The 23,232-nt window shown below is 33.9% G+C and overlaps 1 long non-coding RNA gene across 4 annotated transcripts in view; it reads left to right on the forward strand.

The window, feature by feature from the left end:
* The window catches only part of LOC128212327 (uncharacterized), a 42,795-nt gene that overhangs the window by 12,246 nt on the left and 7,317 nt on the right, over positions 1–23,232 (forward strand). For 3 of the 4 annotated variants that reach the window (XR_008257432.1, XR_008257434.1, XR_008257435.1), the window contains exons 4-7: positions 4,224–4,331; positions 6,255–6,358; positions 8,524–8,683; positions 9,082–9,309. This is a non-coding gene — a long non-coding RNA (uncharacterized LOC128212327). The remainder of the gene's footprint in view (positions 1–4,223; positions 4,332–6,254; positions 6,359–8,523; positions 8,684–9,081; positions 9,310–23,232) is intronic. The other variant, XR_008257433.1, reaches the window with a different exon arrangement.

Raw genomic sequence — 23,232 nt, forward strand, 5'->3', positions numbered from 1 at the left:
GGCTATGTTAGGCACAAGTTAATTTGCAGCCAAGACCTCACATTGACCTTAATATGAAGATTCAAATTATAATTTAATCGATTAATACAGGGGCGCCTCCAGGACTCTCTAAATGGGGGGGGGGGCACAATTAATTATAAACATATCAAACTTTTTTGAATGTATTAGTTTAATCGTATAATGACATGGAATAAACATTTGTCTTTTCTGTCAATGATGTTTGGCAGATAAATTGAATTAAAAAGATATCATTTACTGAGATAAACCTTTCAAAAAACAACAACAAGATATCTAACCGTTCTGGGGAATCGAACCAGGGTTGACGGAATAACAGGCTAAGTCATTAACCACTCGTCCACCTCAGACACCCATACTTATGCTTTAAAATTAGTGCTATATAAACCTTCACAAAGTATATTGATTGCACTCAACGGTACTGTAGGTACTTTGAATGTCATTATTATAAATTTAAGGTATCTGAAGTAAAAACAACTTGACAACAAATTCAAAAAAGTTGTTTCAAATAAATTGTTATGTATTTACTTACAAGGGCTCTAGCATATTTTTTAGATAACTATACGATATAAAGGACGAAATAGAAAGTTTCAAAGCGGAAACTTTTTGAATTTAAACTTTGTTAAATGCACGTCATGCACACACATCTTATTGGCACACAATGCCATTATGAAAAGCAACTTACCCGTATAACTGCAGCAATAATTGTCTACTTATGATCAGCTGTCTGTGTAAAATGGCGCTGATTCTTTTTATAAAATGATCGGGCCCCGATGTCATTTTTAAAAAGACTTTTTCCATAATCATAATCCAAAAATACACTCCATAATCATACTGTTTATTTGCTCAAATGCTTACATAAAATTTAAATTGTGGCAAAACAACTTGTTTGTACAGTTAATTCAATAAATGTGTGCCCTCAAAAAACATAACTTGCCGGCCGCTGGGGGGGGCACGGGCCCTATGTGACCCCGGTAGATCCGCCACTGTAATAATCGATCATTGAACGATTATCGATAGTATTTCTTCTGTACGATTCCAAACCTTAGTCCCGTCAGTGTGCAAATATGAGAATCAAATTCTGTCAGTGTGCAGTAAATCATCCAAGTCCTGTCAGTGTGCAGGTATGAGAATCAAATTCAGTCAGTTTACAGTCAATCATCAAGTCCTGTCAGTGTGCAGGCAACTGAATGAAATACTGCGAGTAAGCAGGCGATCGACAAGTCCTCTCAGTGTGCAGGATGATTGTTAGCTCACCTGAGCACGAAGTGCTTAAGGTGAGCTATTGTGATCGCCCTGTGTCCGTCGTCCGTCGTCGTCTGCCGTCAATCGTCCATCGTCAACAATTTAACTGTTAACACTCTAGAGGTCACAATTTTGGCACAATCTTAATGAAACTTTGTCAGAATGTTATCCTCAATAAAATCTTGGACGAGTTTGATATGGGGTCATCTGGGGTTAAAATCTAGGTCACCAGGTCAAATTAAAGGAAAAGCTTGTTAACACTAGAGAGGTCACATTTATGACTGTATCGTCAGTAAACTTAGTGAGAATGTTAATATTAATAATCTCTGGCTCAGGTTCGAATCTGGGTCATGTGCGGTCAAAACTAGGTCACCAGGCCAAATTGAGGAAAAGCATGTTAACACTCTTAAGGTCACATTTATGACCATATATTGATGGAACTTGATCTGAATGTTATTCTTTATGATCTTTATTGGATCAGGTGAGCGATACAGGGCTTTCAGGGCCCTCTTGTTTATTTAAAATCATTTTATGCCCCGAAGGTGGGCATATTAAAATCGCACCGTCCGTCCGTCCGTGTGTCCGGCTCAATAACTCGTGTCTGGCTGTAACTTTCCCTTGTATGGACAGATTTTAAAAAACTTGCCACATTTGTTCCACATACAAAGACGACGTGTCGCGTGCAAGACCCGTGCCCCTACCTCAAGGTCAAGGTCACACTTGGGGGTTTATTCACAATGGAGTGCTGCATATAGGACATAGAGTATAGGTTGTCGTGTCCGGGCTGTCACTTTCTCTTGTATGGACAGATTTTAAAATAACTTGCCACATGTGTTCCACATACCAAGACGACGTGTCGCGTGCAAGACCCGTGTCCCTACCTCAAAGGTCAAGGTCACACTTAGTGTTTATTCACAATGGAGTGCTGCATATAAGGACATAGAGTATAGGTTGTCGTGTCCGGGCTGTAACTTTCCCTTGTATGGACAGATTTTAAAATAACTTGCCACATGTGTTCCACATACCAAGACGACGTGTCGCGTGCAAGACCCGTGTCCCTACCTCAAAGGTCAAGGTCACACTTAGTGTTTATTCACAATGGAGTGCTGCATATAAGGACATAGAGTATAGGTTGTCGTGTCCGGGCTGTAACTTTCTCTTGTATGGACAGATTTTAAAATAACTTGCCACATGTGTTCCACATACCAAGACGACGTGTCGCGTGCAAGACCCGTGTCCCTACCTCAAAGGTCAAGGTCACACTTAGTGTTTATTCACAATGGAGTGCTGCATATAAGGACATAGAGTATAGGTTGTCGTGTCCGGGCTGTAACTTTCCCTTGTATGGACAGATTTTAAAATAACTTGCCACATGTGTTCCACATACCAAGACGACGTGTCGCGTGCAAGACCCGTGTCCCTACCTCAAAGGTCAAGGTCACACTTAGTGTTTATTCACAATGGAGTGCTGCATATAAGGACATAGAGTATAGGTTGTCGTGTCCGGGCTGTAACTTTCCTTGTATGGACATATTTTAAAATAACTTGCCTCGTGTGTTCCACATACAAAGACGACGTGTAGCGTGCAAGACTCGTGTCCCTACCTCAAAGGTCAAGGTCACACTTAGTGTTTATTCACAATGGAGTGCTGCATATAAGGACATAGAGTATAGGTTGTCGTGTCCGGGCTGTAACTTTCCCTTGTATGGACAGATTTTAAAATAACTTGCCACATGTGTTCCACATACCAAGACGACGTGTCGCGTGCAAGACCCGTGTCCCTACCTCAAAGGTCAAGGTCACACTTAAGTGCTTATTCACAACTGGAGTGCTGCATATAAAGATTTAGTGTATAGGTTGTCATGTCCGGGCTGTAACTTTCCCTTGTATGGACAGATTTTAAAATAACTTGCTACATGTGTTCCACATACCAAGATGACGTGTCGCGTGCAAGACCTGTGTCCCTACCTCTAAGGTCAAGGTCACACTTAGGTGTTTATTCACAACGGAGTGTTGCATATAAGGACATAGAGTATAAGGTTGTCGTGTCCGGGGCTGTAACTTTCCCTTGTATGGACAGATTTTAAAATAACTTGCCACATGTGTTCCACATACCAAGACGATGTGTCGCATGACAGACCCGTGTCCCTATCTCTAAGGTCAGGGTCACACTTGGTGTTTATTCACAATGGAATGCTGCATATATAAGAACATAACAGTGTCGGTTGTCAAGTATGGGTGGTATTTTTTATGTCTAGAGGCAATTTAAAATAACTTGCCATATGTGTTTGACATGTAAAGGCAAGATCAACTTTTCATGTACTGACCTTGTTCATAGGTCAATGTCACAATCGGGGGCATTCGTCACATATTGTGACAGCTCTTGTTATTTTTAATAACTGGGTACACTTAAAAGGTCAAATAACAGGAATTCAGTTAAAATACTTCCGTTTTGAGTTTACCCATAAGAAAAACCGTGGTGAAAGGTGTGATTTCAGGAAAAAAGAAAATCTGGACAGCACTTCATAAGTATGAAAAAAAGAGTATTCAAAGGGGTATTGTTAATCACTTCCTTTCACGTGGAGAAATTAGCCTTACAACCTTTGTTAAACAAAAACAAGATTTCTATATACATTTATATAGCGTAAAAGAAACACTGTATTTCTTAAATTGTGCCAGTATCATAAAATTTCAATCCATATAATTATGAATCTTTCTTGGTAGTTCTGTTGTGTTCATTTTGCTTCAAATATCCAAAAACTACCACCAAAATGGTGGTAAACACATACTCGAGTTGGCATGATCTATCCTCCAATACTAATACAATTGCAATAATGCTGCATAGATGTACCCACTCTCCCATAAGACAGTGTGATTTAAGATGCACAAGCTAGTTCCCCTAGAGTATATGATTCTTTTACTTCTATGCATAGTCTAACCATGCATGCTGTCCTTCATTGCAGATTCACAATATGGAATCGAAAGGAGCTGACAGTGTAGACTGATATATTAAAACACAGATGATAACACAGAAAGAAGTTTCAACAGCGGTAGTCTTCGATATGTTAAAGGTACATTGAAGATGTATTCAACCCACATGTACATGTATCTCTACCTGAGTGAGGTTTCTTTTCAATATTGTAACCGTAGTCATAATAAAAAAGCATATCAAGAAGAACATTTTGCTAAAATTTCACATTCACCTTCAGGTAATATCACTCTTGCATTTCATATTCAAAACAAAGATACGTGAAACAATACTATTTTAATGCAAAAGTCCATGTATTTGGCAGCCACATAAAAAATAAATTGTCCGATTACGTGAAAGTAATTTAAATTCCGTATTGAGAACACAAACATGTCTGTATATCGGCATTGTCAAAAAAATATACAATTCTACCGTTTTCATTGCATATTTTCTAGGCCTAAGACATTTATCTAGGTAAACATGCCCTTTTGTGCATATTTTGTAAGTGATGATAATATCTGATTCATTCGGCCACAAACATTTATGAGTGTCTAATCACCTTACAATAAAAATAGACAATTAGCAAGAAATCATTTGTGTTTGAATAATAACTAAACTTTGTTTTTAAATATGGAAATATTCAACTAATCATCAAAGTTAAAGTGTTTTTTTACTGCATTTATATTTCAAATGCATGTGTGCTGGCCAATTTAAATACACATTTATTTTAAATGCATGTTTTACAGAATATTGTCATGCACTGATTATTAAACGTCAAATTAATAAATTGTAAACGTTGAAAATATATCCTTTTTAACTAGGTTTCACTATGTGACGACAAATGACGGTATTGGGGCGGGCAGAAAGGCGGCGTCAAACTCACATATGAAACTGAACGATTTCAGTAATAGTAGACATATCTTGACCTTTAGGAAGATTTCATGTATACCTTTCATGGGGTTGTATTTGGTGTTCCTAGAGTCAAGGTCAAGGTCATTGTTACTTAAAAAAACAGTTAAAACAGATTTACTTTTGTTAGGGTTGACATACCTTGAGTAAACTTGATATAAAGGAAGACTTTAAAGATGCCTTTCATTGGATTGCGTTTTGGGTTTCAAAGGTCAAGGTCACTGGTTCTAAAAATAAAAAATAAAGTTTTAACTAAATAACTTTAGTAAAGGTTGACATATCTTGAACCAGCTTGAAATGAAGGAAGAGTTAATGGATATCTTTCATGGCTTGTGTTTGGGGTCCTAATTAGAGTCAAAGTCACTGTTACTAAAATAGTAAAACGGTTGAAACTAAAGTATTAGTTAAGGTTGACATACCAAACTTGGTATTAAGGAAATGTTTATGGACACCTTTCATAGGTTTGCGTTTGGGGTCCTTAGATACAAGGTCAGGGTCGCTGTTTCTAAAAATAGAAAAAAGTTGAAGCTGAATAACATTAGTATTACATTAAAAGGTTGACATATCTTAATCAATCTTGGTATGAAGGAAGATATTATTGATACCTTTCATGAGATTGCGTTTAGGGTCCCTAAGGTCAAAGTAACTGTTACTAAAATGCAATGACAAGCAACACAGTTCAAAATGAGCATTAATGTTAAACATTGATTTTGATTGCTGTCCTCTGATACCCGTGTCTTTGACCAACTTCTTTTTTTTAAACTACATAAATTTCGACCATGAGTACAGTTTTAAAGCATTTTTTGATGACCTTTACTTGGCACATAGTAAAATAGTTTATGCAGAGAGATCTACTTACAATACTTTCTGTCCTGAGATGTTGAACGTGCAACGTTTTCAGGTAACCCAAACACAAAATGTAATATTTATGTCTGTTGCCTTTTACCCATACATACATGCTCTTGATTAAAAATGACCACAAGAGCCATGCCAGTAGAGCATAGGCCCTTATCGGCCTCTTCTTTACCAAAACTGTGAATGTCTCAATGCTAGATAAAACCTTCTGAAATAAATTACCCTGTATGCAGTTATCTAGATTTTTACGCTCCTCTTGCAGATACTGCTGTGGGTGTACATGGACTTCTGAAGCATCAGTCTGATTTACCAGCAGAGCTGTGAATGCAACATCTCTAGCCAGAAATAATTTTCCTGAGCAGCATGGTAAGCTTTTGCATATTAATTTCCAGACTTCCTTTGCCTAAGCTTCGTTTTGTTTGTTTTACAAAAGGATGCAAGACTTTTCCAAAATAATAACTGATGTACTTTGGTAAACGTTGACAAGGCAAGTTGACATTTTTACTAGTGATTATATACCATCGTGCCATTGTAGTCATGTAGGAGCGGGGGCGACCGCGACCCAATATTCTGGCTAGAAACGGCAAAGGTGTCGCGAATATTTGATAGCAATTTTCCTAATAATCGTTTTTTTAATAAAGCTACGCGCATAAAGATCAATACAAGTCTAACACGATATGAAATAAAGAGATCATCAGGTCATATCTAGCTGATTTGTTAGGGAATGGCTTGAAAACGGTCAGCGGATTAATAAAGATGGTTAAGTCGAAGAAAAGGCAATAAGACAATAATTATTTGTATTCTGATGTTTCAAAAACTATAGTTTATTGTGATAATTGCAATTACTCGGTTACACAGAATTGTTGGTAAATAGCCAGCAATATGACTGTATCATTTCAAACTCTTATAAAAGTTTGAATTTAAAATTGACATACCAAATCAGCCTAAAAGTTTTAGTGCTCTGCTAATATCAAATTAAGAAAATGTTTTAAAAAATTATCTCCGAAATATAGCCTTTTTTCAGATTGGTACCACTTTTGCAAATTTGTCATAAATGTGATTGCCAATGGAAAACAACATTATTTTTTATCATTTAGCACAAATGTGTCTTTAATTTCCAGAATGCATGTGTGAACCTATAGATAAATAAGTTTATAGAACCAATTAATGACCTTATGTAGCATTAGCTCTTAAGGCATTGCAAGAAGTAAGTGGTTTTATATCATTGTGCATTTGAGAGAAACCCCCATATTGACCTCCCAATTCAACAGTGACAATAAAATGTGCCAAATAACCTCATCAAGCTCACAGTTAATATTTATGTCTCCCCCATTCATGTGGAGACAAATTGTTTTTGCCCTGTCCATCAGTCAGAATGTCAGTCCATCGGTCCGTAGGTCAGTCAGTACATCACACTTTGTTTTCCACTCAAGAACTATAGAACGCTTGTTATGCTAATTGGTCGTGACTAGAAGACGTCCACTATTGATTTTGGGGTCACAAAGTCAAAGGTTAAGGTCTCCGTGACCTTGAGGTGAAGAAATGGTTTCCGCTCTATAAATTTATATCCTTCGAGTCAAGGAAATGCATTCTTGGTATGCTAGTTGTGCATGATTTTGAGATGGAAAGGTCAAAGGTCAATGTTACTTTCAGGAAAAAAAAGGATATGTTGGCAGTGACCTTAAGCTTAAACATGGTTTCTGCTCAATAACTAAAAAAAAGCTTGTACCAAGGGACTTCATACTTGGTATGCTAGTTGTTCACGACTAGTAGATGACTCCTTTTGACTTTGAGATCAGTAGGTCAAAGGTCAAGGTCACCATGACCTTCAGTTGAAGAAACGGTTCCCACTCAATAACTAAAAAAAACACTGGCAACCAGGAATTTCATACTTGGTATGCTAGTTGATCATGACTAGAAGATGAACCCTAGTGATTTTGAGATCAAAAGTTTAATGTTCAAGATTATCTTCAAGTAAAAAATGATATTTTGGTGGTGACATTTAGCTTAAAAATGATTTATGCTCAATAACTAAAGAACTCTTGTACCCAGGAACTTAATACTTGACTTAATACCGTCAGTCTGAAAATCACACTTTGTTTCCGCTCAATAAATAAAAAATGCTTGCACCCAGGAAATTCATACTTGGTATGCTAGTCGGTCATGACTAGTAGATGACCCCTATTGATTTTGAGATCAATAGGCCAAAGGTCAAGGTTGCTGTGACATTGATGTGAAGAAACGATTACCGCTCAGTAACTCGAGAACACTTTAACCCCTATTGATGTTATGATCAGTAGGTCAAAGGTCAAGGTCATGATTATATTGAGCTGAAAAAATGGTTTCCATTCAATAATTGAATAACGCTTGCGCCCAGGAACTTCAAACAATGCAAAATTTGTTTACATTTTCCAGGATTAATCAACAACTCTTTTTCGCTTAAATATATAATACGGTTGAATAAACTTCACTGTTGGTTCATCTCCAGTCCAAAATTACAAATTTCATGTTCATCATTTATTTTTTCTCAGATACCAACACACAATAGCGGGGACAAGCGCATTTTCAAAAAAGCAATCTTTAGTTAGAATAACCTTAGGTTTTGAAAGGTTTAGAATAATTGTGGTTGGATGGCCATAGGTGGCAGTGACAGTCAGGGATGGTCAGCATACACTTAAGTAAAAGATAAAGGTAAATCAATGCAGTAATTGTATACAGTATATATATAAATTACAACTTAAAGGTCCTTTATATTTTTTGTTCAAGCTATGTTGGATTGCTTTAACCTTTGCCAACATTATGCAGGGCTAGTTTCACTATATAACGATAAATCAATGTAATCTACTCTCCACTAACAACATGCCAGATTGTTTAACAGAAGTGCTCCTAAGGTGGCCTTATAAAACTCTTTCAGGCCATGTGTTTTGTTTTTAACTTGGCCTTTCATGGAAGTGCTTAGGGGACAAGTGGTTTAAACTTAAAAGGTTGACTTTGAGTTGCATAATGTAGAAAGGAACTTGTATGATAAGATAGGACATAGCATGGTATATGGAAAACTAGATGGCATGACCAAAATGTTCTGTTTTTAGTCTTTCATGCGTACTGAAAACTAACCATGGATACTGGAGGCTGATAGAACCAAGCATGGACACTGGTAAAACCAACCCTGGATGTTGATAGAAACAACCATGGATGCTGATAGAACCTACTGTATAAGCCGATATAACCAACATTGGACAATATCATAACTTACCATGGGCAGTGAAAGAATTGAAGAATTGACCAAAGGCAGTAAATAATGCAGGAACGAGTTCAAGGTAGGAGGCACCAGTCACGTTAATAAGAAAAGGAAAAGCTTGATAACACTCTATTGATCACATTTATAACTGTATCTTCATGAAAGTTGGTCAGAATGTTTATATTAATAATTTCTAAGCCAATATTTAATCCGGGTTATGTGTGGTTAAAAACTAGTTCATTATGTCAAGTTATAGGAAAAGCTTGTTAGCACTCTAGAGGTAACATTCGTGACTGTATGTTCATGAAACTTAGTCAGAATGTTTATATTGCTTAGCTTTAGGCCAAGTTCGAATCTGGATCAGGTGAGCGATACAGGGCCTTCAGGGCTCTGTTAACTTGATGGAATTTGAAATTTTAGAATCAATAGAAATGTATTAAGAACTAAAATAGACTAACAAACATGAAACATAATGAATAGTATCAATTGCTCAGAAACCCCGCAAATAAGCTTCATTAACCATCATTTGAAGTTGTGATACCCTGCCGTGAATGACCATAGGTAATTTTTGTATACATTTTAAAAGAATCATAGATGATGCATAAATAGATGTATTAGTATATCATAGATAAAGTAATTTGGGTTAGTGTTTTAGCCCTATTTTAATTTTTAGCCCTATTTTTTATTTTCTAGCAAAAATCATGTCTGGCCATTAGTAGTTTCATTTGAATATATAGTGCTGTGTCCTTCCAGATGTAACCATAGTCACCATATGTCTATGTCCTTAAAGATATAACCACAGTCACCTTATGTCTGTGTCTTTCAAGACAAATCCACAGTCTCAATATGACTGTGTCCTTTTAAACAAAACCACAACCACTTTATTTCGTTGTCCTTCCAAATATAACCACATTCAACATATGTGTGTGTGTGTCCTTCCCGATGTTACACAGTCACTATACATCAATCAAAGGATATTTCAATCATCCGCTTTCTTCTGGCACCATTTCTTCTCTTCTTCTAATGCTGAAAACTGCATGGACAAGCCCAGTACCAAACCGCAAACCTGCCACTAAAACCTTATTCTTTAATTGGTAGCTTTGGTGTATTGTTTATTGTGGTCTTAAGGTGAGTCTGTATTAATAAATTTGTGTATACATTAATGTTTGCAGTAATTTAATATTTCTTTGAGACCATAGTCAAACCCCTGGTTGGGATTAGAGTTGAAACAATTAAAATAACAAAAGATCACAAGCAGGTAGTGACTACCTTCTTTCAAGAAAGGAATTTAAAGTATGTAATAACCTAATTCTTGAAAGAACTTTATTCAAGGACATACATACAAGAAGTCAAGAACTTAATTCAAGGAAAGACTTTCAAGTAGTCAAGAACTTTAATCAAGAAAGGTACTACATGTACAAGAAACGATTAACTTCATTCAGGAAAGAAACCATAACAAGAAGTCAAGAACTTCATTCAAGAAAGAACCTTTAAGAAGCAAAGATCTTCATTTTGAAATGACCTCAAAGTATTAAAGATCTTCATTCAAGAAAGGATCTACAAGAAGTCTAAAACTTTATTCAAAGAAGGATCTACAAGACTTTTACAAGTGTACATGTCATAATACATATAGTTATACATATAAACATTCCACATGTCTAAACTTACAAACAGAATATAATGAAATATGAAATAAGCAAACATACTATGTAAATTGAATACCAAATAAGTAATATGTTAACTTTGGCAGTGAGGGTATGTTTCAGAGCTACTATATCAAGTTAAATTATTAAGTGAGTTGAGTATAACACTTGATTCTTTAATATATTTACAAACATTCATAGCATCCTTTTATTACATGATTCCAATAACTGATGGAATTTGAATACAGATGGAATATATACATTATAAACAGCATTGTTTTAAATAAGTTACATGTAACTGATGATATCATGGACAAATACTTATGAGGTGATATTCATCCTCTATGTCCCTACGATTACAACATAAACAATATCTTTCATTACGAGGTATATTATTACGAGGTACATTATTAGTGCATAACGTCCTGTTTGTATTCTCAAAAGGTGTACAGAAAATCTCAATCTTACAAAGTATAAAGTAAGTTCTTTGAAACTAAATCTAAATATATTTCATTATCAAAGGCCAAAAACTTCACAATCAACAGACTTATAAATATATTATTGTTTACTCACATTCTTTTTTCATGGGGATTGTGTATGTTCAAAAAGTAGGTGCAACAACATTCATAAACATGCAAAGTAACATTCTACTCTTCTTTGTATTGTTAGAACTACTTTGCCTTTCTGATTTGAGCCATGATATATGTTTTTCAGGATTTTATTGTAATTTTAATGTTAGTCATGGTAAATGTATTATGCTTTGATGAAAAATATTTTTACTCAACTTTGGTTATGCTATTATACTATTAGAGTAGTGTTGTTTATTTTTAAACTTGTGCCTGTATTGTAGCCACAGTACTTGTATTGAGTGACTTGAATGATGTTGTCTTAATTGTGTTTTTATGCTCATTTATAGCAAGATCTATATCGGAAAAAAATGTTTTATATTTGCTGTGTTTTTAGCTATTTTTATGGTAGCCAATGTTAGTGTATGACATGATTGTGCTCAAGTGTCTTAAGTTTTTTATGTATTCTAAGTTCTGTTTTGGAAGCCTCAGTTTCTTTATATCATGATTTTTAGTGTGGTGTTTTGGCTTTATTTATTTTTTGTTTATTTATAATAGCCACATTAAATGAAGCTTTAAGCTTATGTTGTTTATGTTACGTCAGGTTGTTTTGGCTCCTCTAAATAGCACTTTTGGTTAGTTTGTGTCATATATTGTCTTGTTTTTCCAGTGTTTTGTGTTAAACTTGAAATCTTTGTGTTAGTGTTGTTGGTTTGTTTTTGGTTTCTTTAAAGCCATAATTCCTGCATCAAGAAGCCATGTATCAAGTGATATTGAATGCTTTGGCTCATTTAGGCAGCAATAGTCTATGTTCTATTATCTGAGGAAGTATATTGTAAATTTGTTTTTGGCTTATGCAGTGAATTGCATTTTAATATCAGCTTGGTTAATTAAGTCTGTTGTATTGTTAGTTTGTTTTAACTGTGTGTGAAGCCGCGCTGTATGAATGAAGTCTGTTGTATTGTTAGTTTGTTTTAACTGTTTGTGAAGCCGTGCTGTGTGTATGCAGTCTGTTGTATTGTAAGTTTCTTTTAACTGTTTATAAAGCCTCGCTGTATGTATGAAGTCTGTTGTACGTTAGCTTTTAGCTCTACTGGCCAAAGGCAAGAAGAGCTTATGTGATGGTAATGTGTACGTAGTATGTGCATCCGTGCGTGCGTCCGTGTGTTAGTGCGTCTGTAAACAATTTCTTGTAAACATTTTTTTGTTAACGCGATACAGTCTTCAGTTTTGATTGTATCTCGATGAAACTTGTACAGTATTTAGATATCAATTAGAGCTTGGTTCCTTTCGAAAATCGGCTATATCCGGATATGCATGCCTAGATAAAGGGCCTTGAAAGTTTTAAATTAAAGAAATGCTATTTTTAGCTAACCTAGTTTTAGCCAGGTGCATGAGCGAATTCTATTTTTAACCAAGTTAACATGTGTAAACTCAAGTTTAGGACTAAGGGAGAGAATTTGCTTTTTGTACTGCAGTTGATTTTGTCAATTACTCTGCCCTGTTCTTGTTGAAAGCCAAAAGGCCATTTTTTAGCTCTAAGTGTCTGTAGTTTGCACATTCATCTTAACAAAATTGTTTGTGAATGTTTGTTCAAGTTATGCACCTGGGGTCATTACTGGCCGCACCCAGGGTTCCAGTTTTGGTAAAATTAAATTGGGATAGGTTTGAAAATCTTTTTGTGTGTTTTTGCATCCATTTCAGCAGAATTGCTTGTGAATCTTTGTTCAAATTGATCAATGTTGTCCTCGGATGCCCTTGACTTTGACCTTTTGACCAACTCATTTAAATTTATAAAACTACCAAAAAAAATACCATGAGTACAGTTTTGAAAGCATTTTTTTGTCAGATGACTTTTACTTGGCACATATTAAAATAGTTCATGCAACTATTCTGCTTACAATTCTTTCTGGGCTCAGATGTTGAACGTGCAATGTTTTCAGGTAACCCAAACACAAAATGTGAACTATATGTCTGTTGCCTTTTACCCATACATACATGCTGTGGATTGAAATGACCACAAGAGCCATGTCAGTAGAGCATATGCCCTTTTGGGCCTCTTGTTTACAGTTGGTAAAGCCATGCTATATGTAAGAAGTATGTTGTATTGTAAGTTTGTTTTTACTGTTTGTTTAACCATGCTATAGGTATGAAGTATGTTATAATGCTAGTTTGTTTTAACTGTTTGTAAAGCACTGCTATATGTATGAAGTATTTTGTATTGTAAGTGTTTTTCAGTTTGTAAACCATGTAAGAAGTCTGTTGTATCATTATTTGTTTTTACTGTTTGTAAAGCCATGCTGCATGTGTGCATTATGTTGTATTGTAATTTGTTGTTTTTTCTGTTTGTAAAGCCATGCTATATGCTATACGTCTTTTGTGTTGTAGGTTTGTTTTTACTGTTTGTAAAGCCATGCTGTATGTAAGAAGTCTGTTGTATTGTAAATTTGTTTTTACTCATGTGAAGCCATGATGTGTGTTAAGTATGCATGAAGGCTTTTGTATTGTTAGTCATTTGTATTGTAAGTTTGTTTTACTGTTTGTGAATCCATGCTTCACGCATGTTGTCTGTTGTATTGCATGGATGATACACTGTTTGTAAATCAATGCTGTATTTATGAAGTTGGTTGTATTGTAAGTTTATTTTGACTGTTTGTAAAGCCATGCTGTATTTAAGGAGTCTGTTGTATTGTACGTTTGTGTTTACTGTTTGGAAGCTATGCTGTATGCATTAGGCCAGTGTATTGTAAGTTTGTTTTTACTCTTTGAAAAGCCATGCTGTATGTATGTAGTTTGTTGTATTGTAAGTTTGATTTTACTGTTTGTGAAGCCATGCTATATTTATGTAGTCCTTTATATTGTAAAATGTTTTTATTGTTTGTGAAGTCATGCTGTAAATATGAAGTCAGTTGCATTGTAAAGTTGTTTCTTATTGTTTATAAAGGCATGATGTATGTTTGTATGATGTCTGTTTTATTGTTAGTTTGTTTTTACTGCTTTCAAAGAACTGCTGTATTTATGAAGTATGTTGTGTTGTAAGATTGTTTCTACTTCTTGTAAAGTCATGTTGTATGTATGAGGCTTATTGAATTGTAATTTGTTTTTACTGTTTGTAAAGCAATGCTGTATGTATGTAATATGTTGTATTGTAAGTTTGTTTTTACTGTTAGTAAAGCCATGCTGTAAGTAAAGAAAATGTTGTATTGTAAGGTTGATTTTCCTATATTTAAAGCCATGGTATATATAAGAACTCCTTTGCATAACTTTTACTGTAAGTTTGTCTTTACTCTTTGTAAACCAATGCTGTATGTATAACATTTGTAGTATTTTTGTAAGATTGTTTTTTACTCTATGTAAACCAATGCTGTATGTATAACATTTGTAGTATTTTTGTAAGATTGTTTTTTACTCTATGTAAACTAATGCTGTATGTATAACATGTGTAGTATTTTTGTAAGATTGTTTTTTTACTCTTTGTTAAACCAATGCTGTATGTATAACATTTGTAGTATTTTTGTAAGATTGTTTTTTACTCTTTGTTAACCCATGCTGTATGTATAACATTTGTAGTATTTTTGTAAGATTGTTTTTACTCTTTATTAAGCCATGCTGTATGTATAACATTTGTAGTATTTTTGTAAGATTGTTTGTTACTCTTTGTTAAACCATGCTGTATGTATAACATCTGTAGTATTTTTGTAAGATTGTTTTTTACTCTTTGTTTAGCCATGCTGTATGTATAACATCTGTAGTATTTTTGTAAGATGTTTGTTACTCTTTGTTAAGCCATGCTGTATGTATAACATCTGTAGTATTTTTGTAAGATTGTTTTTTACTCTTTGTTAAGCCATGCTGTATGTATAACATTTGTAGTATTTTTGTAAGATTGTTTTTTACTTTTTGTTAAGCCATGCTGTATGTATAACATTTGTAGTATTTTTGGAAGATTGTTTTTACTCTTTGTTAAGCCATGCTGTATGTATAACATTTGTAGTATTTTTGTAAGATTGTTTTTACTCTTTGTTAAGCCATGCTCTATGTATAACATTTGTAGTATTTTTGTAAGATTGTTTGTTTCTATTTGTTAAGCCATACTGTATGTATAACATCTGTAGTGTTTTTGTAAGATTGTTTTTTACTCTTTGTGAAGCCATGCTGTATGTATAACATTTGTAGTATTTTTGTAAGATTGTTTTTTACTCTTTGTTAAGCCATGCTGTATGTATAACATTTGTAGTATTTTTGTAAGATTGTTTTTAACAATTTGTTAAGCCATGCTGTATGTATAACATTTGTAGTATTTTTGTAAGATTGTTTTTTACTCTTTGTTAAGCCATGCTGAATGTATAACATTTGTAATATTTTTGGAAGATTGTTTTTTACTCTTTGTTAAGCCATGCTGTATGTATAACATTTGTAGTATTTTTAGAAGATTGTTTTTTTACTCTTTGTTAACCCATGCTGTATGTATAACATTTGTAGTATTTTTGTGAGATTGATTTTTACTCTGTTAAGCCATGCTCTATGTTAGAACATTGTTTTATTGTAAGTTTGTTTTTACTTGTTGTAAAGCCATGTTTATTTATGAAGCCTATTGTATTGTAAGTTTGTTTTTACTGTATGTGATGCCATGCTGTAATGTTAGCTTAGTGTACTCGTTTAATTTATTGTATATTATAAATGTAAATAGTATGAATGAAGTATATATGTATGTAGTGCTGTATGTATGAAGTCTGTTGTATTGTGAGTTTGTTTTTACTCCTTGTAAAGTCTTTGATAAGGCATGCTGTATGTATGAAGTATGATGTATTATAAGTTGTTTTTATGCCCCCACAAAGTGGCGGCATATAGGGTTGCCCTTGTCCGTACGTACGGCTGTCTGTCTGTACGACGTACGTCCCGAAGATTGTTTCCGATCTAATTCTTGAAAACCGTTTGTCCAATCCTCACCAAACTTTAAACACATGTTTGTGACCATAATATCTTGATCAAGTTCGATAGTCATGGAAATCGCTTTAGTCATTTAGGAGTTACGGCCCTTTATTTGCAAAAAAAGACTTCAAAAATATATGTTTCCAATCTAATTCTTGAAAAGTATGTGTCCAATCCTCACCAAACTTTACATACATGATTGTGACCATAATATCTTGATCAAGTTCGATAGCCATGGAAATCGCTTTTGTCATTTAGGAGTTACGGCCCTTTATTTGCAAAAAAAGACTTGAAAAATACGTCCCGAAGATTGTTTCCGATCTAATTCTTGAAAACTGTTTGTCCAATCCTCACCAAACTTTTAACACATGTTTGTGACCATAATACCTTGATCAAGTTCGATAGCCATGGAAATCGCTTTAATCATTTAGGAGTTAGGGCCCTTTATTTCCCAACAATACTTAAAAAATATCTTATCCGATCTAATTTTTGAAAAGGATTTGCCCTTGTGCAGATTATCCTGAATAATCATTATGGCTTATTTTCTGTGACAAAAAATCGAAGTGGGGGCATCCGTGTCCTATGGACACATTTCTAGTTACTCTTTGTAAAGCCATGTTGTATGTTAAGTATGTATTAAGGCTCTTGTATTGTAAGTCTTTTGTATTGTAAGTTTACTCTATTTATTCTTTGTTAAGCCATGCTGTGTGTATGATTTTTTTGCATTGTAAGTTTGTTTTTTACTGTTTGTAAAGCCATGTTGTTTGTATGTAGTCTGTTGTATTGTAAGTTTGTTTAGTAAAGCCATGCTGTATGTATGAAATCTTTTGCATTGTAGTTTGTTTTTACTGTTTGTTAAGCCATGCTGTTTGTATAAGTCTGTTGTATTGTAAGTTTGTTTTTCCTTTTGTAAAGCCATGCTGTGTTTATGAAATCTGCTGTTTTGTAAATTTGTTGTTTTTTCCATTTGTTTAGCCATGTATATTTATGAATCCTATTGTATTGTTGGTCTGTTTTTACTCTTTGTTAAGCGGATGCTTGTATGAAGTCTGTTTTATCGTAAGTTTGGCTTTACTCGTTGAAGCCATGCCATATGTATGAAGTCTGTTGAACTCTTAAGTTTGTTTTTACTCTTTGTAAAGCCAAGCTTTATGCATTTAGTATGATGTACTGTAAGTTTTTCTTTGCATCTTCTTATAGGCCATTACAACTTATACACATTATTCTTACGTTTGATTTGGCTCCATACTGATGTTTTAGATCTTCATATTTTATGGTATATGTTTTGATTTATGTTGATTATTTAAAACTCCCTCCCAGTTTTTTTTTTATTTTTACCTTAATACCATATCAAATGGATGGAGTATGTTGTCTTGTAAGTTTGCTTTTGTACTATCATTGTAGCCATGCAATATCTATGTATAGATTCTGGCATATTGTTTGTTGTTTGGGCTTTATATGGTAGCCATCCTACATGTTTAAAGTTTGGTGTTTTGTTTTTTTTTAAGTTTTAAAAACTATGAATTGTAGCCATGCTATGCATATAACGTCTGTTGTAGTGCAAGTTTGACTACAATTGTCATGTTATTGCAGCCATGCTATATGTATGAAGTATTATAATATTGTATTATTAGAATGTTATCGTTTTTATTTATTAAACCTGGTGTATTGTTTGTTTTGGCTTTTTATTAAAGCCATGCAACATGTATTCAGTCTGGGGCAATATGAGATTGTTTTGGGCTCTTTATTATAGTCTTCCTCTATGTATGAAATATGTTGTATTGATAGATTATGTTTGGCTCTTTATGGTAGCCATGTTACCTGTATGAAGTCTTAGGTATTGTTAGGATGTACATGTATTTGGTTCTTTATTGTAACCATATTAAATGAATGAAGTCTGGTGTACTGTTAGGTTGTTTTAGGTTCTTATATATAACCATGTTATATATATATATATGAAGTATGGTGTATTGATAGGTTGTGCTTGACCTTTCACTGTAGGCATGCTACATCAAATGTATGAAGTATGGTATATTGTTCGTGTATTGTATATTTATCTCTTTATTATAGCCTTGTTAGCTTGTTTTGGCTCTTTATGGTAGCCATGCTTTGTTATCTGTTGTGTTGTTAGTTATTTTGTGTTTTAATATATAATAACAATTATATATTTATATAAGTGCCTGTGTATTGTTGGTTTGATTTTTATGGCTATATGTATGAAGTCTGGAATACTGTTTGAATAGTTTTTGCTCTTTATTGTATACATGCTTTATGTATAAAATCTTGTGTATTGTCTGTTTGATTATTGTCAGTTTATGTCAGCCATGCTATATGTATGGAGGATGGTGCATTGTTAGGTTTTTATTTTTTATGATAACCAGGCTACATGTATTGATTTTGTTGTTTGTTTATTTTTGGCTCCATCTTGTAGCATGCCCTATTTTTGCAATATGTGTATTGTTGTTATCTTATTGGCTCTTCATTGTGGCCATGCTAAACATATGAAGGCTTATGTATTGTTATCTTTTTATCTTTATAGTGGCCATGCTTCATTGTAACATGGGTTAAATATGTTGTATTTTTATATTGTTTGTATTTTATGAAAGCCAGTTTCTGTGTATGGAGTTTGGTGTAGTGTTAGTTTGTTTTAGTGTCTTTTTCGTAGCCATGTAACATGTATTTAATCTGTTGTGTTGCTATTTTTGTGAAAGCTTTCCTGTGTGTGTATGATTTGTGTTGTATTGTTGTTGTTTATTCTTATTCTTATTATTATATCCATGCTGTATATATGAAGTATGCTGTGTTGTAAGTTTGTTTTGGCTCTTTATTTCAGCCATGCTATTTGAAAGAAGTCTTGAGAATTGCTTATTTGTCTTTTTTATGATAGCTTTGTTTTGGGGTTTATTAGAAGCAAAGCCATAATTATGTATTTGATATGTTATTGTCATGTTTTGTTTAAAACAATTATATATGAAGTTGTGTGTATTTAGTGTTTGTTTTCTTTGAAGAAGCCATGCAAATAGTATAAAGTCTAATATATTGTTAGTTAATTGGTGTTACATTATTAAAACCATGTTTCATGCATAAGGTCTGTTGTACCTTATTGTGTGTGACACTGTATTGTTAATCTGATCATGAAATAGAAGTCTTTTTATATGTATGTGTATTGTGATTTTTTAGTTTGTTTTTTCCCCTTTTATGGCCACATGTGTCGGGTAAAATGTGTTGGTACTTTTATTATGTTTTTTTTATGGTAAGCTTCCTTGTTAAGAGCATATAGTAATATTAGTTTTGTTTTTGTCTGTTATGGTACCCATGATGGGTATGAAGTGTGTTGAAATTGTAACTATTTTTAAGTGTTGTTTTAGAGTAGTGCGCCATTCTAGTTGTATGAAATCTGGTAATATAAGTCTTTAATTATAGCAATGCTATTTGTATGTAGTTTGTTGAACTTTTTGTCTTCTTTTGGCTCTGTATTGTTTTTGTTTGTTTCTTTGTTATTTTTCTAAGGTTGTCATGTTATGGAATCGTAGGCTGATTTGTGTTTGTAATCGTAAAGTAGCCATGCCATATAATTTATGAAGTATTTGTTTTTGCTTTTTGCTCTTTACAGAATCCATGCTTTATACACACGTTCTGTTGTATTGTTAGAGTGTTTTAATGGTCTGCTTGTTAACTTTTTATATGTTTAAAGTAATTTGATTGTTTTAGTTAATTCTTGTTATATGTATGAAGACTGTTGTGTTGTTAGTTTGGTTTTGGTTTTTAGGTAGCCTCGATTGCTATATGTATGGTTTGGTGTATTGCAAGATTGTATGTTGCTGTTTTTTATGGTTGTCTTGCTATATGTATGGATTATTGTGTATTGTATTTGTTTTTCTCTTTTTGTTGTAAAATTCATATGGTTTTAAAGCCATTTGTATTGTTAGATTTTATTGTTTCTTCGTGGCAGCCCTGTTATAAATGTGAAGTCTGTTGTATTGTTAGTTTGTTTTTGGCTCCCCATGGCAACCATGCTGTAAATATGAAGGCTGGTATATTTTTAGTTTGGTTTTAGCTCTTTTATGTACATGTTAAATGCGTGAAGTCAGTGTTTTAAGGTTTGATTTTGGCTCTGTTTGGTAGTTCTGTTATTTGTTTGAAGCCTGTTCTTTTTGCTATTCTTATTATTTGGTTTGGAGTCATGATTTATATGACATTGTTTTGTTTGTTTTATGTTATAGGTAACAAGCTATATCTCTTTACATTTTTGCAGTTGAGTGACTTTTAAGCATTAGTTAATATTAATAGTCTCTGGCAACCATGGTCTATGTAATTTGTTAATATATTTTTAATCACTGCCATATTTTTGGGGTTTTTGTCCTAGTTTTTGAAACATATATTGAGTGATTTTGCAACCATTCTGCTTTAACTTATATTTCTCCATTAGAAAAGAACACTTTATATATTTAGATTTTCTTTCAAGAACTAAAAGGTAATTGGATTGCATTTAACGTGTGTCTTCCATGTAGTGGGTGTGTCCCTGCAGTCCTATATATGTCTACTACACATTCTCTTCTACTAGAACATTTTCTGTCAGCTTGGCCACAAAACATATAAAAATCCCTGCTTATTATTTAAAAACAAATAAGCCCACAAGAATTCCTGACCAATTAGGCCTCGGAAAAAAACAAAAAAAACATTTAGTTTTGGCAACCCAACCCATTAGTTTTGCCTACCCAACCCAACATACCAAATAGGCACTGACCTTTCCCTTTTTATACTTTGTTGTTTTTAGATCTACTGGCCAAAGAGCTTATGAGATGGTTATGTTTACGTAGTATATGCGTCTGTAAACAATTGCTTGTGAACACGATACAATCTTCAGTTTTGCTTGTATTTCTATGAAACTTGTACAGTGTTTAAATATATATTTGAGCTTGGTTCCTTTCAAAACAATGCCAAGAGTATTGCCCTTGATAGTTTAAAAAAATGCTATTTTAGCTAACCTAGTTTTAGTCAGGTCTGCATGAGCGAATTCTATTTGTAGCCATGTTAACATGTAAAGTCAGGTCTAGGATTAAAGGGAGACAACTTGCTTTTTGGTTCTGCAGTTGATTTTGTCAATTACTCCGCCTTGTTCTTGCTGAAAGCCATAAGGCCAATTTATTAGCTCTATTGTCTGTATTTCGCGCAAATTGTTCAAATTATGCACCCGGGGTCAGTACTGCCCACACCAAGTGTTCACAAGTTTGTACACTTAATTTGGGAAATGTTGAAAAACTGTTCGTGTTTTCGCGCATCCATCTCAGCATAATTGCCTGTGAATGTTTGTTCAAATTATGCCACTGGGGTTATAACTGGTCATCCAACGTGTTCAAAGGTTTGGACTTGCTATTTTGAATAAGGCACAATTTAGTGATCTGCTACCAGGGTTGTTCAAATTATGACCATTGGGTCAAAGCTGGCACTGCCCCCTGGGGTCACAATTTTTCTAGAAACTTATTTAAGAAAATTTTCAAAATCCTCTTGTTTCAAACCACAAAGCTCGTACCTTTGATATTTGTTGTGGAGCATCATATGATGACTGTCAAGCAAAGCATTTGAAAATATGCCCACTGAGCTAAAGCTGGCCCCACCCCTTTTGATTTTTTAATTTTTAAAGCTACAGCAATGATCTTTAGACCATGTCTACAGTTTTGCAAATGAGAACCAATGTTGTCCTCGAATGCACTTAATAATTGACCTTTTGACCAACTTCTTATTTTTAAAACTACAGAAAATTTGACCATGAATACAGTAATATTAAGCAATTTTTTGTCAGATGACCTTTACTTGGCACATATTCAAATAGTTTATGCAGAGAGAAAAATAGAGATCTGCTAACAACACTAACTGACCTCAGATGTTGATCGTGCAACATTTTTATGTAACCAAAACACATAACGTGAACTATATGTATGTTGCCTTTTACCCATGCATACATGCTCTGGATTAAAAATTATCACAAGAGCCATGCCCTTAGAGCATAGGCCCTTATTGGCCTCCTGTTCATAAGTGTGTTTAAACACATAGTTTGAAACCATTAAAGTTACTTGAACACTCTTACCTAATGCTGATAATAACTTTTTTACATAAAGCATAATAGAAAACGAAATATTTCATTTGAAAAAAGCCTACATACAAGTACCCTGTTTTGAAAAAGATATAATCCTTACTAAAAAGTTCATTTTTAGCTCGCTTATTCGAAGAATATGGAGAGCTATACTACTCACCAAAGCGTCGGTGTCGGCGTCGGCGTCACCCCTTGGTTAAGGTTTTGCGTGCAAGCACACATAGGTTAATATCTCAGCAACTACTTGAGGTATTGCATTGAGACTTTATACAATGGTACTCAACCATTCAACATACTCAATTAACCAAGATAGATAACTCTAGTTTGCCTTTAATGCAAATAATAGGCCTTTATTATTTGACTTAGAAATTCTGGTTAAGGTTTTGCGTTCAAGCACACATAGGTTAATATCTCAGCAACTAGTTGAGGTATTGCATTGAGACTTGATACAATGGTACTCAACCATCCAACCTACTTTATTAACCAAGTTAGATAACTCTACTTTGCATTTAATGCAAATAATAGGCCTTTATTATTCGACTTAGAAATTCTGGTTAAGGTTTTGCGTGCAAGCACACATAGATTAATATCTCAGCAACTACATGAGTTATTGCATTGAGACTTGATACATTGGTACTCAACCATCCAACCTATTCAATTAACCGAGTTAGATAACTCTACTTTGCATTTTATTCAAATAATAGGCCTTTATTATTCGACTTGGAAATTCTGGTTAAGGTTTTGCGTGCAAGCACACATAGGTTAAT

Source organism: Mya arenaria, chromosome 12 (genome assembly GCF_026914265.1).
Source record: "Mya arenaria isolate MELC-2E11 chromosome 12, ASM2691426v1".
In the NCBI taxonomy this organism is placed as follows: domain Eukaryota; kingdom Metazoa; phylum Mollusca; class Bivalvia; order Myida; family Myidae; genus Mya; species Mya arenaria.